The sequence below is a fragment of the Bactrocera oleae genome, chromosome 2 (assembly GCF_042242935.1).
Source record: "Bactrocera oleae isolate idBacOlea1 chromosome 2, idBacOlea1, whole genome shotgun sequence".
In the NCBI taxonomy this organism is placed as follows: domain Eukaryota; kingdom Metazoa; phylum Arthropoda; class Insecta; order Diptera; family Tephritidae; genus Bactrocera; species Bactrocera oleae.
In genome coordinates this window covers 84,170,153-84,186,635 of record NC_091536.1, presented here as the reverse complement: position 1 = coordinate 84,186,635, position 16,483 = coordinate 84,170,153, and the positions used below count along the sequence as shown (strand labels likewise).

Genomic DNA, 16,483 nt, shown 5'->3' with positions numbered 1-16,483 from the left:
TACACAGCTATGCAAAAGAATCGAAAAATTAAATGATTAAATATTTTATGAACAGAGAAATTGTTTACACTGTTGAAATTTTTAAAACAAAACCAGAGTTTTCAATAAAATTGAAGAATTTAAAAAACAGCACTCAACTTTTGGATACATATTTGAGATCAATTCTTTACTACCTCGAAAAAAAACTGTCTAAAGAATTCAACTGAAGTGTCAAATTTGTGCTTAGCAACTGTAAGCAAAGCGGTGACAGGCATTCCAATCGAGATTTCGAAATATGACTAACTTTCATCTAATAATACTACTCAACAAATCTGAAGGAAAGCTCGACTGATGTGCTAAGAGTTCAGTGGGTGTATTTGAGGTGTCCTGATTACGCATTTGAGTTAAAAAAATTTCAATCACGTACATTACATTTTTGTCATTTTAGTAAACGGTGGTAGTTTGAGCCCTACACTCCTTGACTACAGCACAAAAAATTCTACGTGTTAGGACGTTTTTTTACTATCCTATACGATTTTAGCAATCCAAGATAAGTGAGAAACAGCGTCTAACATCACAGTCGCAAAATGACTACAAACAAGTGTTATTTGAAAGAATCATAATAATCCATAATTTATTAAAAGAGTTATATCATAAAGAAAATAATTACGAAAAAGCAACGTAATTGCTTTAGTAATATTAAAGCGAAATTAGACAACGTGAGAGAATCACATAGAAAGGATCTTGCTTCAACCTGAACTTGTTCTCTTCTGAATTGGAAGTGATACTGAGTATAATGCTTGACAATTTTGTATAGAAGATGATAGTTTTTGTCGAATCTTCGAAAAATATAATAATTTAAGCTGCAAAAGTTCGCTTACTAAAAAAAAAGTTGCATCAAAAGAGAAATTCTATGCAAATTCGAATAAGTATTTTTAAAATATATATAAATTTTTGTATCGTTCACAGGGTATATTAAGTCAGTCACGTAGTTTGTAACAGCCAGAAAGAAATGTTGCAGGCCCTATAAAGTATAAACATATGTATATAAATGATCAACGGTGCGAGCTGAGTCGGTTTGTCTAAGAAAATGCACTACAATTATCGAACAAAATTCTTGTATGGAAAACATTTTTATTTGACACAAAATCTTCAGGAAATCGAAAAAAAATTATTGTGAAAAACAATGCTACAATCTACACACATATTGTTTAGATCGGACTACTACAAAATATATAGCTGCCATATTAACTGCCTAATCAAAATCAAGATAAGGATCTTTTTATACCGTTTTATAATATATTATAGCTTCGGTGCAGTCGTAGTTACTGTTTTTCTTGTTTCTAATTAGTTTATTAAGAAATTTTCACTGTGACGAATAAAGAATATTCATTCGCTCACTTTCCTTTCGTCATAAGTACATATTACAAGCGTAATTAGTATGAGTCATGAAGAAAAAAAAAAACCAAAAAAGAAAAAACTAATAAAAGCTTCCAATCCGTTCCGCTGACAGCAAAGCAATTATATTTATCACAAAATAATTCATATTTATTAAAATTGCGCGTCACAGACATTAATCAAATGGCAAGGCGCCACCGGATTTTGAGCGCGTGTGTGGTGTTGCTGCAATTGTTTTATTATTTCTTGACGATGATCGTATGTCATTCACATTAATTCACCAACAACATGTGAGTCGAAGAGACCTAACAATTCTTCCATTAGTAAGTGTCTATGTGCGCATAAATCTAGGAGTTCATATATCATTTCTAAAACGTAATATTTATTACTATTGGCCTAAGGTAGCAGCGAAAGTCTAACATTTGAAACACATCCATCATATCAGAGAGCAGAAAAAGGCAACAAATCGCAAAATAATAATAATAAATAATCCGAAAACCTAATAATCTCATAAGAGTGAAATGGAAATGTTATCAGTGACGGAAAGTTTGCAGACAGCTTCAACAATTTGTACAAACATATAGATGTGCATTTGTATTTATAATCGTGGGTGTAAGTGAATTACACCTTTGCTGCTTAAGTGCAATAAATTATTCATTATTTATTTATAAATGGTGAAAGTATGCTTATTTCTATTTTGTTTTTTCTTTTATACAGAACAAACATGTGTGACGGCACAGCTGTTGTATGAGTATTCAATAGCGCTGATGCTATTAAATTCCCATTTACGATTAACTGTTTTTCTTTTTTTTTCCCCCGCTACTTTACTTCAACTTTAGCCCTTTCCTTCCTTCCGACATATTTCAATAGAAATCCGCTTATCTTATCGTTTTGTACATATTTTGCTTTCTGCTATCCACTTTCATATCCTTTTGTATTTCATTGGCATTATTTGTTGAAATTTTCTAGCTGAAATATCATGTCTTTACTATCTGGCGCATTTGTAGCTCTTTACGAAACTAGCTGCCGTTTCCTGTACGGATTTCGTTGGTTGTACGTTTTCCGTTTCCTTTTTCGAAAATTTTCTTCCATTTTGCATAAACTTAAATATTTCAGGGGAAAGTTTGCGCCATATATGTATGTACCTTTGTAGGTACATATGTAGTTAGATATATAAAAAAATATGTATGTAATATATACACACATTTATTTTTAAACTTTTAAAGCAATTTTTATGTAACCTCTGCTCCTAATATCTTCTTCAGCTTCCTATTAAGGTACTTAGCGCTCGCTGCCTATAGCGTATTCTGCATAAAAATGCTTTCTGTGCATTAATAAAATCGTACTTATATGCAAATATTTAGGTATCAACACAGACATACATATATATAAAATTTACATTTTATACTACTACGGAATTCAAGCGCAACAGGGAAGTTGCCATATTCTTTTGGAAGTAGAACTGTTTTCACATCTTCGCACTAAAGCCTTTAGACAGTTTTGAAAGCTTATGATTTATATTTCAAGCAAAAGTAACTAGTTAATATTGTAACTGTAACAGCTGTAAGACTGGATGACTTAATTTACACTTTAATTAGTTTTAAGGAACAAGTTTAGCTTTTCAATCAAACGGATTTTATGTTGACAGTTTTAAGCTTTGAAATTTATTTAAAAAATTTCAGATTGAGAAGAAGTTCTGAGAGAATAAAATGAACATGATTTTGAAAACGCTATAACACCCTATTACGAAACTACTGTGAACGAAGTTATTTAGCTTATATTGTAAAAGATAATATTAGCTGTCTTCGATTCGCCAAGCGTTACTCTCCAGCGAATCGAACAAACTATACCAGACGCTCAAATAAATAGGTAGCACTTGCGTTGCAAACCAGCGCTAGCATGTTTAATGACGCATGCCAAATAGTGATATGATTTTTTTTTTCGCGTTAAAAAACGTTGCTATAACTCTTTATTTTGGTTTTCTACAAATATAAAAATAATTTAAAAATACAAAAATAAAGGAATTTTTATTTTCATTTGTTATTTGAGCCATCCAGAATAGTAAAACTGGTCTAAAATATCCGAAAGGAAGGTTGGTAGTATTGAAGATAGCAATTATACCACTTTAATAAGGTATAGGAATATTCTGATATATCGATTCAATTCGATAACTTTGTATTTGTAATTTTTTTGACAAGAGAAAAGCGTTCAAAGATAGCGAGCAGAGAAATGACGCATCGAAGGCAGAAAAAGGACCAGTAAACTTAAAGGAATAAATTTAACAATAAAACGGCGAATTAGTGTAGTAGTCAGGCACGTCTGTAAGTATCATATCTGTAATTTTTACTGAGCTGGAATGTGATTTCACATATGGAATGGAAATATGTCTTTTCAGATTCGTTTACAGTCAAAAATTCGTTTTCCCGCGTGAACATGCGAAAATTAGTTCGTAAAATTATTTTTTATTTATTGCGAACATTAGGCTAGTACAGTGGGACTGCAATTATATAAATACAAATCACACCGACATATTACTTCTTTTTCTTGAAAGCGCTTCTCAAGTGTATTCATATAGAATGTTCATGTTTTAAAAACCTGAGGCGGAGGCTTAGAAAAACGGAAACACCCAGAAAAGCTTCGTTTATACAAAATACAGAAATGCCGTCTAATTTGATGTGAAAAATACCAAAATGGTTATTGAAATAGATATTTACAGCAGTCGATATTGAATACAATCCATATGGAAAAATTAATACTTTCAAGTACAACATTTGTACAAGGGCATAAAGAAATATAAAAGTGGTAATTATGAAATGTCAATCAAGTTGCCAACTGTCTTCTGCAGGCCCAATCGTTTCTGATATTGTGGCAATAATATTTCCAAGTTTATTTATTTTTTCTTTTATGTAGAAAGACACGGTCGCACTCAATTTCGAAAAATGTTAAAGGAAAGCGGCTGGATATCACTGACACTTTTCAAAAGAAAAATTCTCTTTTAAGGCAGCCTTTCTTTTTGATATTTTTCGTTTGACAGACAAGTCGATAGCACTCTGCTACTTGACATGTCTGGCAGCATTTAATCCTATGTGTTGTAACTTTTAGAATAATCAAAGTTTTATATTCTACTTGAAATGATATAAGGAATTGAAGTGTCAATAATCGGGGACAAAATTTCAAAAACATTTTTTTTAATAATATGGCAACTCATTTAAAAAGTATGGTAACCAATGGTAGTATTAATCAAGCAACAAATGTTGTTTCTTAGCTTTCAGTTCAATTTGTTGAAGTATAAAAGAAAACTTTTTACAACAAATAGCTGAGCTAAATAATGCCTCTCAAACCACATATTGACTGATAATGGAGCCTTAATATTAAAAAACTTCAAAGGTCGCCCGGGAGTTTAATTCTCTTTTATTTAAGATTTGTTGAGAAATTTCAGCAGAGACTTTCTGAGAAATACATTTTGCATAAAATAAAAATGCAGAAGATTACAAGAAATCAGCATGAAAGCTCAATGCGTATGTATGCATATATATATATTAATATGTGCTATGTATATGTGCTATGTGATCTAAATATAGCTTACGTTTAACGAACCCTACCTGTTTTTCAAGCTATGCACATAATATAATGGTGTAACTACTAAATCGCAATTAAGTATTAAAAGCTACATCAAATAAACAGCAAGCTTTAACGGTATTGACGTGACTTTCATACGAAGCTGCTCATTTTAAAGCTCAGTTCATCTAATGGAGAGGCAATTACACTAAATTTCAATTTCTAAAAGCTAAATGTACCGATGAATGCTTGAATATCAATTGCCAGGCACACATGAGGACGCTGAAAACGGTTGCACGCTCGATTATAACACTTTTCGAAGCCAGACCACCTAACATTTGCTGTGAAAAATTAATCATTTCTATAGTTTCAATTAAAAATTGAAAGTGAATTTATCGGTTTTTAAAATTTAGTGTTTTTGAATTTTTGCTTTGAGAGCAAACTAATTTCTTTCATAAAAATTGCATAATTTCTACACTTGAATAATGCTTTTTATGCGTTTGAACCTTTTATCAATTCAAACTGATTTTTTAAATTTCCGATTTAGAGCTACCAACATAAATAGCGAACGTGATAACTCAAATAACAACGTATTAAAATGAAAACAAAAAACTTTATAATTCTCAATTAATTCAGCATCTTTCGCACGCTCCTGCGTCTATGTCTAAGCTAAGCACAAACATTTGCAGGAAGTTGAAAATTTCTTCTTAATTAAATTGGTATTTCCGATTAATCAACTGCTGTGTAGAAAGTTTCCCCAACTACGTGAAACATATAACGGCAGTTAGGCGTCTAGCTACAGTTACGCCAATGACAACAGCAATGGTAGAAGAGACAGCACGATTGCTACTACCACTACCACTAACAGCAGTCATAACACGAATAAAAACAAGCAATGAGAAGGCAAGTAGAAAAAATACCGAATAAAATGCAAAGAACGAATTATATCGGGCTAAAGAATATGCTGAAATAACATTTATGGTATCTTGCTAGTTGCTCGACTGCAAATGGCTGCCATGTCAGATGTTGCAAATAAAAACCGCAAAGGAAAATTTAATTAAATTAAACGAACGAACGAACGAACTGAGGAGCAAAAAGCCAAACACCAAACAAGTCGAGCAGCTTGATGGTGGACCGACCGTGCGTAGAGTGTGTCAGCGTGTATCGACCGAATTGTGTCGTGCGAAAAGTATCTGCGGCGAAAATTGTTTAAATTTATGAAATTCTTGTGGCAAAGGAAATGCAAAGGGGACGAAAAAAAAACGTACGAAATAAAATAATCAAATTGAAAAATTTATGAAACATTTTAAAATGCTGTGGCCAATTCACCACCGAATTTTCAATAAAAGCGTAGGAGGTGCGGTGCAAATGAATTTAAGCGGGGTACGAGCGCATCCTTAAACGCAGCAGGACACGCACCGCCAGCTAGGCGGTACATACATACATACAACAAGCAAATGTAGTGAAAACGGAAAGCGAAATCTAAGCCAAGAGTAACTTTAACTGTAACTGTAACATAAGCAACAACAATAATACAAAAGCTGGCAAATAATACTTTGAAAGAAACAACTGAAAAAAAGATGAAATACGAAATTGAACAAAAAGGTCTAAAGCAAACTTGAACAAAAAAAAAAAAAAATTGTGTAAAAAGTGGCAAAGTCATACTTACTACAATATTGCTAGCATCTTCACGGCTGGTTGGCTGACTGACTGGCTGGCTGCTGTATGAGCGGTTAGTGGGTGGGCGGGCCACCGCTCAGTCGAGCTTACTATACTTCTTTGCTTTGCGTCGCTTTTCGTCGTCCCCAACTTTCTATGCCGCGGTCGTGCGCTATGCTCGTTGCAACAAACACTGTATGCGTTTGCTTTCTGTTGTATGTTGAATTTTATGGCGGCTGCCTCTCTCGTTAGCAGTCAGCTACAGCAACACACGACAGCAACAACGACGATGACGAGGGCAGCGTGTGTGTTTGAATCCAAAATCAATACGAGATTTTGGGGTGAAGGCAGCAGTCTATACAAACAGAACTCCAACAGCACTCAGCTAGCAATACACACACACACACGCAGTAGCAGCAACTCTCTTTTGTATAATGAACACTGAGCGCGCGACCGTTTGATGTTAGCAGCGCGCAAAGGTTGAGGAGCTGACGCCGCTAATGCTGATACTATTTTACTGTTACTGAATCTCAATCCGACGCTGGCGCTGAGGCAGAGGCAGAGGCTGGGGCAGGTGCTGAGCCACTAGGCAGATGCACAGGCACGAAGTGATGTAGAAAATGGAGTGTGTACTTTTGCGAGTTTGTATGCGTGCGTGTGCGTGCGCATGTGTGTGCGTTACTACGCTCCTCTACGCTCCTTACGCTGTAACATCGAGACCAAGTCCAAGTCCAAACGCAGACGTAGACAAAGTTTTGCCTTTTTTTATGCGTTTATATCAAAAGTTCAGTGTGTTTATTGTTGTTTTTTTTATTTTTTATTTTTTTTGTACAAGTTCTTGCTGCTTTCTCTGCCGTATCGAACACTGTTCAATTTTCTTTTTCTAAGCGCGTCGAGTGAAAAAGTTTAAGAGCGTTACAACAACCATTAAGCGCCTTTTCTACGACCCTTACATTATAACATTTTTCATTTTCGTTTTCTTTTCTATTTTCCGTTTTAATCTTTTTAGCGAGTTGTTTTCAAATTTTGTAATTAAGTTGAGTAGGCAGCTTTAATGTTGGTGGCGTCGACGGCGGTTACGACTATTTACGTGACAGCAGAAACAAAAACAAAAAATTGTATGAACGCGGAAATTGAAAGGAAAGCAAAGAACTTAATTAAAAACTGGAAAATTGAAGACTGCGGGGCGTCAGAAAGGCTCCAATAGATGAATTAGAAGTTTACGACTAAGTCAAAATTTGCAGAAATCAAAAACCGAATTTGTAGCATACATATAGGCGCGCGTCCTTATGTATAAAAAACATGGACCAGATTTAATTTTAAGACGACATATTTAATTTAATCTAGCAGACATATTATTAAAGCAGTAAATAACATAGTTGGTGGTATCTATCTTCTATTGCCATTCTTTGAATAGACAACGGCGTCAATAACCACTATATATGAAGTATAGACGCAGCTACAAAGAGCTCAGATACGGTGATGGTAAAGTGTAGTGGGGGGGTTTGGCAATTCATGCTGCGTTTATGCTTATTTTTGCAACTTTGTAACAACGAGCAAGTGCAGGCTCTTCACCGTTAACGACGACCACGGCCTGTAGACTTTGTGACCACAATCAACCCACTTGAAGCGCTGGCAAACAAAACTGTGCAGCTCACAACAACCGCCCACGCAACGAACTCTGTTCATATCGCGATTTTCCTATTCTTATTCCATCAGCAGATTCGCCTCTCCGCATTATTTATTTTTATTTATTCACCGTTTTTTTTTGTTTGTTAGTGCGCTGCCATTGTAGCTAGCTGTCCGCCTTCAACACCGCAACGGTGCACTGCCCACTCGCGTCAACACAGAAAAGAAAATAGATGATTGTTGCTTTTTAAAATTGCAAATAGTAAAAAACCACTTAATGTGTGCATGTGTGCGTGTCTGTGCGTTTGTCAGCACACGCATATGTATAGAATGGCAATGGCAACTCGCAATATGTGCAAATCAACGCAAAGTGGGTGTGTGCGGCGCGGCGGGGCAACAAGGTGAACTCGATTTCCTCCACACCGCCGCCAAACGCACACCGACACATACACACACATTTGCACATGACCATGCCAACTGACACACAGCAAGGAGTCGGAGAAAGAACGCTGCTTGTGGGTTGTGCAAAAAGGATGCCAGTTTTTCTTTCACACACAATTTCAACTTCAGCTTTTCATTACATTTCGATACCGTTAAAATAAGCGTTCACAAATTACTCGAAAACAACAATATTGCATAAGTTGCATTTGTAATTAATTAATTATTCACAGATGTTTTTATTGTCTAAATTCTCAAGTCGCCATTAATTTACACAATTTTTAGCACCACCAAACTGTATGTGAATGTTTCTGTTTATTTTTTTTTTTTTACTATTCGCTTGGTGCCCGTATGCAGTGAAGTAAGTGCTGCTGAGCTGTGTACCCTTTCCAGCCAAGGGCTCGCGTTCGACTGCCACAAATAGCGCCAGCAAGGTACACTGTTATAGACGCGAAAGTCGCGCAGATCCTTCGAACGGATACAAGGAACAGCGCAGCATCACAACAACATGCCGCCAAAGAGAGCGTCAACTATTGGCTGACTTGAATTTCACTCAACACAAATCAAATTTGACTCAACAACGTACGTAGTGGAGGTGCGCTCACGAACTAAACGAAATACATTTGACTCTACGCAAGTTGCAGCGCTGAATGCAGCTTTGGCTTCAGCAAGTCATACCATACTTTAGCAGCAAATATGTTTCAAATATTTCACATATCTTCAACCATTCCAACACGCGGTAGTCTTCAGCCTTTGGCTTATGGTAGGTACATACGTTCAACCCTTCCCTTCCCAAGGCGTTCTCTGCCTCACTGTAGCTACTGAGCGAGTATGCATGCTTGCCGGGTGGCATGGGTTTTACCTTTGGCCAGCAATTGCGCTGCCAACGTCGACTTTGGCAGCAATCAATTTCCGGTACAGCTTTTGAAGCTACCAACAACATCGTGTGCACAAGCAAGACGGCAATATGCATAGTGAAAAGCAACGTAATACTGCCGTTAGCTTCCCCACCCCAGCTGACAGACAGTAGGCAGCAGCACACTTCATTGCGCCTTTGGCTGGTGGCTGCTGTTCCAAGCATATGTGTGCTCAGGCCGCTCACTACATGCGTGCTGAATCTGCATGAAGGCAGCATCAACTGCTACAACAACAACATGCTGATATTTAAAGCGATAAAAATATTCAAGCATTTTAAGCTGCTCACAAGCTTCTTACATACAGCGCATGCGCAAATCGAAGCTTAAAGTACAAAGTCCCCTCTCACGTGCAGTTCTACTCTCGGCATTTGCCAACACTCGCTCTTGTTCACTGTGCGTGTATGTAATTGATGGTGTCAGATTAGGCACACAGCTTTCAACTGGACACAGTCATTATTGCCAATACAACAACTGTTTATACAGACATACATATATATATGCGTTTATATGTCGCCATATGACAACAAAAGAAAAGTAACGGCAGCATTGTAGCCAAAGACGACGATTGCGTTCGCCCGCCGACGAACGAGCACGATGCCTGCAAAGTATTTGACTATGGCAATGACAGCTTCGTTGCAGCATAAGTCAGAGGCTACAGAGAAGCATTAAGTAAGCACAATTACACAGAGAATCGGTAAACGACTTAACGGCTCAGAAACTTCCAGCTCACGACCGAACGAAGGACCCGCCAACTAAATAGCCGACACAGTGGCAACTTAACACAATCGGCAAAAGTAGCATACATTCATATCTAGATATCTATGTGCCCAACATATATACATATGTAAAAATAAATGTGCATGATGGAGCATCAGCGAACATCAGAAAGCTTAAATTTGAATATTTACAACTACATATATGTGTGTATGTTCATGTTCACCTATGTGTATGGGCATGTATTCACATTCAGATATTCAGCAGCGAATTCATATTGCGCAATGCCTACCCCATGAAATACAACAGAGACTGTGACAAATTGCAGGGATTGCATGCTGATATGTCTGCCAGCCTCTCGGGCAGGTGAGCTGTCAACCAGCCAGCCAGTGCGCCAGTGAGCCAGTTCGGGCCTATAACTGTGCAACATTGTACGCTTGTCGTGGCGCACAGTGTTGAGTCTGTGGTTTATCGACGACTACATTGACGACTTCTGGAAGAAAGTTGCAATTGATAGTTTGACAGATAAACCTTAAACAAAAACCACATTTAACCACAATTTAGAAATGTTGCAACCTTTGTAGAGAATATGCATGAAATTTTGACTTTATGTTTGGAGATTATACTTTTTTTATTTTTAAGATGTTATAATTTCAATATTCAAATGCAAGTAATAAGTCGCATGTTAGTTACTTATTTCGCTTTAATAGCTAAACAGTTGCTGTTTTGAGCACCTCAAAATAACGTTGCCTACATTTAGGAGCGCAAAACAGTTTATTACAAAGATATTTTATTGAATTTTTTTAAATGAGCTACTTTAATCGAAATAAGTATTAGAACGTCGAACAACAATATAATATGATAAAAAAAATTTATTGAATAATTTGAAATGTATAACATAACATCTGTCGCAGATTTGCAATAGTTAATTGGGTTACAAAAATTAACAAACATCTTAAATTTCGTGAGATATACATATCACAGTACATTTTAGACCTCAAGATATCTGAGCTTATGTAAATTGTAAATTCATCCCATATACATACAACAACGTTTAATCCAATTTTCTATACCCTTGTTATAAGCCTCGGCTTGGAGGCGCTATGGAGCCATGAAACGATGAGCATCACCTTTATTTTTGACCGACTTTGACGGAGTTTTATGGAGTCGGCTCATTTGTGGAGCGCCATTTGCTATATTGTTGGACAGTTTTCTTGAGACTTCTCCTCGACGTCGTTTTTCGAAAAGATTCATTTTGTTACAAGTCTAGCATTGACATGCTTTAAAGCAAAGACATTAATCAAAATGTGTTGAGTCGAACCATAAACGATATTCAGATCCTCTGCTATCTCTTTGATGCCAAAACAACAATTTTCTAGCACTGCTTTTTTTGTTTTTTGACTTTTTCGATATAGCTTTCGATAATTTTCGATAACTTCACCACCTTTGCAGAATGCTCTTTGCCACTTATACTTACTTGTGCTCGTGATAAAGTAGACCCCCAAAACACTTTTTCAACAACTCCGTAGCCGTGATTCCATTAGAAACACAAAATTTCAAGCAAACTTGTTGTTTTGTTTTTCAGGAAAAATTGGATCAGTCCAGTCCGGGTCATATTTGATCAGTTGTGAAAATCGATAATTCTTGCATTAATCGGTAAAAATTAAAATATAAAAATTAATCCAAAGCTTTTTCAATTAAACCTAAAACATGTTTTGGTTATGCATTAATATTTATTATAGCATAGCAAACGTACATTTGATAAGCATTTTGAGTATCAAATTTGAGTTTAAGTTGATAATGGTATTTTTTTCAAGTTGTCAGATGCTGAACATGACATTTTCCAGTCAAACTACTGGTGTAGTGCCCAATTTAGGCTAGATTTAAATAGCTCACATTATAGACTCGCGTTTATCGGACTTGTAAATATTTTATTGATAAAGTCTGTTAATTTAGTCCCTCTGATACTTCTCTATATATATGGTAAATTAATTAATGCCGTCAAATATGTAAGACGTATGTAAGTAATTTTTTTAGCTCTACCTATAAAGAAACAGATCACATTAAAAAATTTGCCGTAAGCCGTATAAATTATTATTATTATTCCGAAATGGTATCCCTTTCCTTTAAACGCAAAATTGGGAGCACGAAGAACAGTTCCATCATTTCACATATAGAATATGCAACAGCGTTTAATTTCCGTTGACTCATCTCACACAAATTTCTATGATTTCAAGTCCATGCTCACTTTACTCATCACCATTTAAACTTACTGATAGCACACATCCCTTTAATTCGTAGCTCACACTTAGGCTTTGTTTACAAATGCAAATGCTGAATACAAAGGCGTTCAGCAACTGCACAATCGCTGGCAACCACATAGTATAGAGTGTGAAGCGCGTATGCGTTCGTGCCACATGCACATAATACATGGATATAGGTATGCACTAGATGTTGCAGTGGTGAGCGTTGTTGTTGCTGTTATGGCTTGCGCTGTAGCGTATGAGTGATAGATAAACTCTTAGTCGACAGGCTGACGGACTGGTTGACAAACCAAGATATGAGCCTTTATGTGAACGCGCACACACCAACACACAGACACAGGCATGTTGGTGGTTAAGTGCATACAATGGTGAGTATGTGTGAAGAGGACACACGAAATAAAGGCTTAAAGGATGTAGAGGAGCTAATATGCGAATATACGAGCGCATACACAGATGGACAGACATGTTTGTGAATGCCATTGGCATTTCTTGGAGCGCAAAAATGAGTTTCTAAATCATGTCAGCCAACCCTGCTCCTGCGTCTGCGGCGCATTTTGGTAAGTAGCGCACAAACGCTTAAACCAAATACGGGGTTTCCTTTGCGGTCGGCAAAAGGATGTGCCCCTCCTGCTAGCGCCAGCTTAAGCATACATGGCGTATGATTCACATTCATTGCCAAAAGACATACATATATATGTATACAGTGTGTGTAAGTAGGGACGAGCGTGTTTGGAAAAAAGGACTAAGTAGAATGAAGTCGCAAATCGAAATAAAATGAAATGAAAACGAGCCACCGCAACCGCAACCTAATTACGGGTAGTAAACACGTTTGTGCCCACTGCATACAAAGCAACTGTAGGCACCTACACACATACATATGTACATAAGTAGCTGCTGACTTACCGCAAAAGCAAAGAAAGCGCAGCAAGCGCGCACTGACCGAACAGACAAATGGTTTGGGCCGACAGACACTGTCCATAAAAGCTAAACATTGGAAAAAATATGCACGTAGAGCAAGGCATGCCTCATGCCACGTCATTTGGATATGCTACACCTATGTAGGCATGTGTGTGAACATATTGCATATGGAGTAGCACAGAGTTTATACGAGAAAAAAACACATTTGTTTGCTCAAATGTATAGCCATGCGCTAGAATCGAGTCGAATCAGTGAAGAAAAGAAGAAAAAATAAATAAATAGATAAACAAAAAAGTGGACCCGAGCGTATCGAAAACATTAAGCAAACACAACCTACCAACATAAGTAAATGCCATCAATTGATGCTGCCGTCGATGGTATGTAGGTTCTGTTGGTAAAGTAGGCCTACGTCAGTGAAAGGACGATGCATACACTTTCATCAGGCAACTCCCAGGCGCTGTTGTCGTCGTCGTTGCAGCGCGGCCCGAGTTGGCCAACACAACTACTACCACGGACAAAACATACATACACACAGCCACAGACATTGCTTACTAACAGACTGTAAATATGAAAAACGCTCCAGTTGAAATGTTAACACAGAAACGGGCACGTGATTAAAGGACGTGGCTAACAAAAACCAAAACGAGCATGAAAAATCACATGAAACTTTATTGGGTCGCTTCGTTCACTCTTCGACTGTTTGGTGGGCTGCTGCTGCGTCATTTTGCCAGTTCGCTAGTTACCTACTCGCTCGCTGGCTAAGCAAACTTATATGGTGGCACGGTGGATGCGACAAAAAAAAGCCAAGTTGTATGCAAGCAGCGTTAGTGGGACATGCGGCGCGCCCCCCATTGTTGGCGCGTACCGATGCTGATGATAAAATTATTGGGCCGAACGGACTTTTGCCGTTGTGAGCAACCAAACTTACTTACTAGTGCATAAAAAGTTTATTTTCGCAAAACAGTTGAATTAATATTTTATATATTCATATTTTATTGTTTTTCAGCGAGTATTTACAGCAAATATGCATATGCGCTCATACACATGTATGTAATATTTGTATGGGTGTATGTGTGCGGGAATTCATGCATATAGTAGCAATGAATGATGCAGTGTAGCAATGAAAAGCGCTACACTATGCGCGCTGTAAGCGAAAAGTGCGCTCAGATTGTGCAATTTTTTTATTATTCGCGTGTGATTCTCACTGCAGCAATGTGCCAGCCAGCCAGCTACGGTGCTGAGCCGGAAAAACTTTGAAAATATGTATGTAGGGGGAAAAACTGCGATAAAATATATATTAATATTGCAAAAAGTCATTTTTTTGCAGTTCAACTGCAAATGCTCGCATTATTCGCCAAAAACACACAGCAGAAAAACGCTCAATAAGACGTCATCCATGCCATGCATATGAAATATACGAGCATTTATACTCGGCAATAAGGTGCGCGAATGTGTTCAGCTATAAAAATGAATTTTAAATTTAAAGTCTTGAAATTTTTTAAGTGTTTTTATCGACAGACTTGATTTTTAAAAGTTCATACAGTTATTCGTTAAAATTAAAAGTAAACCGTTGTAGAGTAAAAATATTCAATAACTAATTAATTTATATTAACAATTGTAGCATGAAATCTCAGGATGGAACTCATATTAAGGTACTTTGCTTAAGGGGGGAAATAGGGTTAGATGGTTGAAAAATCGAGCTTTTTATTTTATAATTGTTAGTAAAACTATTGAAGAAAATGTTCCCCAAACTTTAAACTTTTCGACTCGTTCGGTTGTCATTACGTCATTAAAACGCATTTTTCTCAAAACGATTTTTTTGAACTTGCATACAGCAGTTTCCAACCAGACGTTTTAAAAATTGACAGTCACTGATAATATATAAAATTTTTTAATATAAAATTTTTTTACAATAAAAAATTTCAAATCTCAATTACGTTTTTTTAACATCTGCCTTCTGATTAATACCCTCGCGATGACATACCTTTTGATATTCAATTCTACTAACCTTACATAGAGAATTCAAAACTCTTCTAGGACCTTCAGGACAATCAGGATCAACCTTTTTTTTGTTTCTCTATTTTCACCAATTTCATTCAATAATTTGATAGGTTTATTCCCATATATCTTCACAAGAACAAGTCACCTAATATTAACTCTTAGATTAGTTTTACCTTTACACAATTACAACAACAATTTAAGCTTATTTTATAAACGTTACACATATTTTATTGGTCTGGAAGCGAGGGCAGCTGATATTTCTAAAGCTTCAAATAGTAATTTATGAAAGATAGAAAGATAGAAAAAACTACATATAGCTAAATACTTAAACAATTTGTTTTAAAAATGGTTTAAAATAAATAAAGCGTGTTAAGAGTAGTTGAGTTTTTTTAAATTTTTATTACGTCACCTCTTTACACAAAATTAAGTGGACGTAGTGCTATTTTAGCGCAAAAAAAAAATTATAATCAATTCTGATTCTGTACTACGTTAAAAAAACAAGATTTTAATAAAGAAGTTTAGCCAAAAGTTTTAACTAAAGTGCATTAAATTAAATATGATTGAGGTTTAGAAGTTTTTTTTAAAAAAAGAAAAATGTTACTGCAATAAAAACGATTGTTTACTATTTTTCTATATCCTCCCTCTCTCGTTTTCATAGAATTTTGTCATTTGATCTCTTAAAAATTGAACAAAATTTAGGCATAAACATAAAACTTCGGTTTCGGTGAAATAGGCTAAACTACGCCAGCAAATTGTTTAATATTTATTATTTGAAGCATGCTTTTAGGGTTAAGTATGAAATTGCTGCTGTAGTGTTGTTCATACGACTATACGAAATTCTAATATTTTCTGTTTTACATTTTGTTAGGACTGATATACATATATGAGATTAATAAATTCTTACAAAATACGATGTCTTCTATTTTGTGCTATTTTCCCATGTAATATTGAATAATAATTAAATACTTTTTTTTTATAAATTTTTAAATATGTTTATTATTAAAAGTT

General features: G+C 36.0%; 1 protein-coding gene across 9 annotated transcripts in view; it reads right to left on the bottom strand.

Moving 5' to 3' along the window:
- The window catches only part of CASK (peripheral plasma membrane protein CASK), a 76,505-nt gene that overhangs the window by 38,340 nt on the left and 21,682 nt on the right, over positions 1-16,483 (bottom strand). Inside the window, exons 1-2 of one of the 9 annotated variants that reach the window (XM_070105884.1) lie at positions 8,780-9,079; positions 6,605-7,477 (exon numbers count right to left, since the gene is read on the bottom strand). The exons of 5 other annotated variants lie outside the window; for them this stretch is intronic. The gene's annotated coding sequence lies outside the window, so the exon portion shown is untranslated. Of the gene's footprint in view, positions 1-6,604; positions 7,478-8,779; positions 9,080-16,483 lie in introns of those variants that run through there. 3 more of the 9 variants (XM_070105883.1, XM_070105885.1, XM_036361412.2) reach the window with 3 other exon arrangements.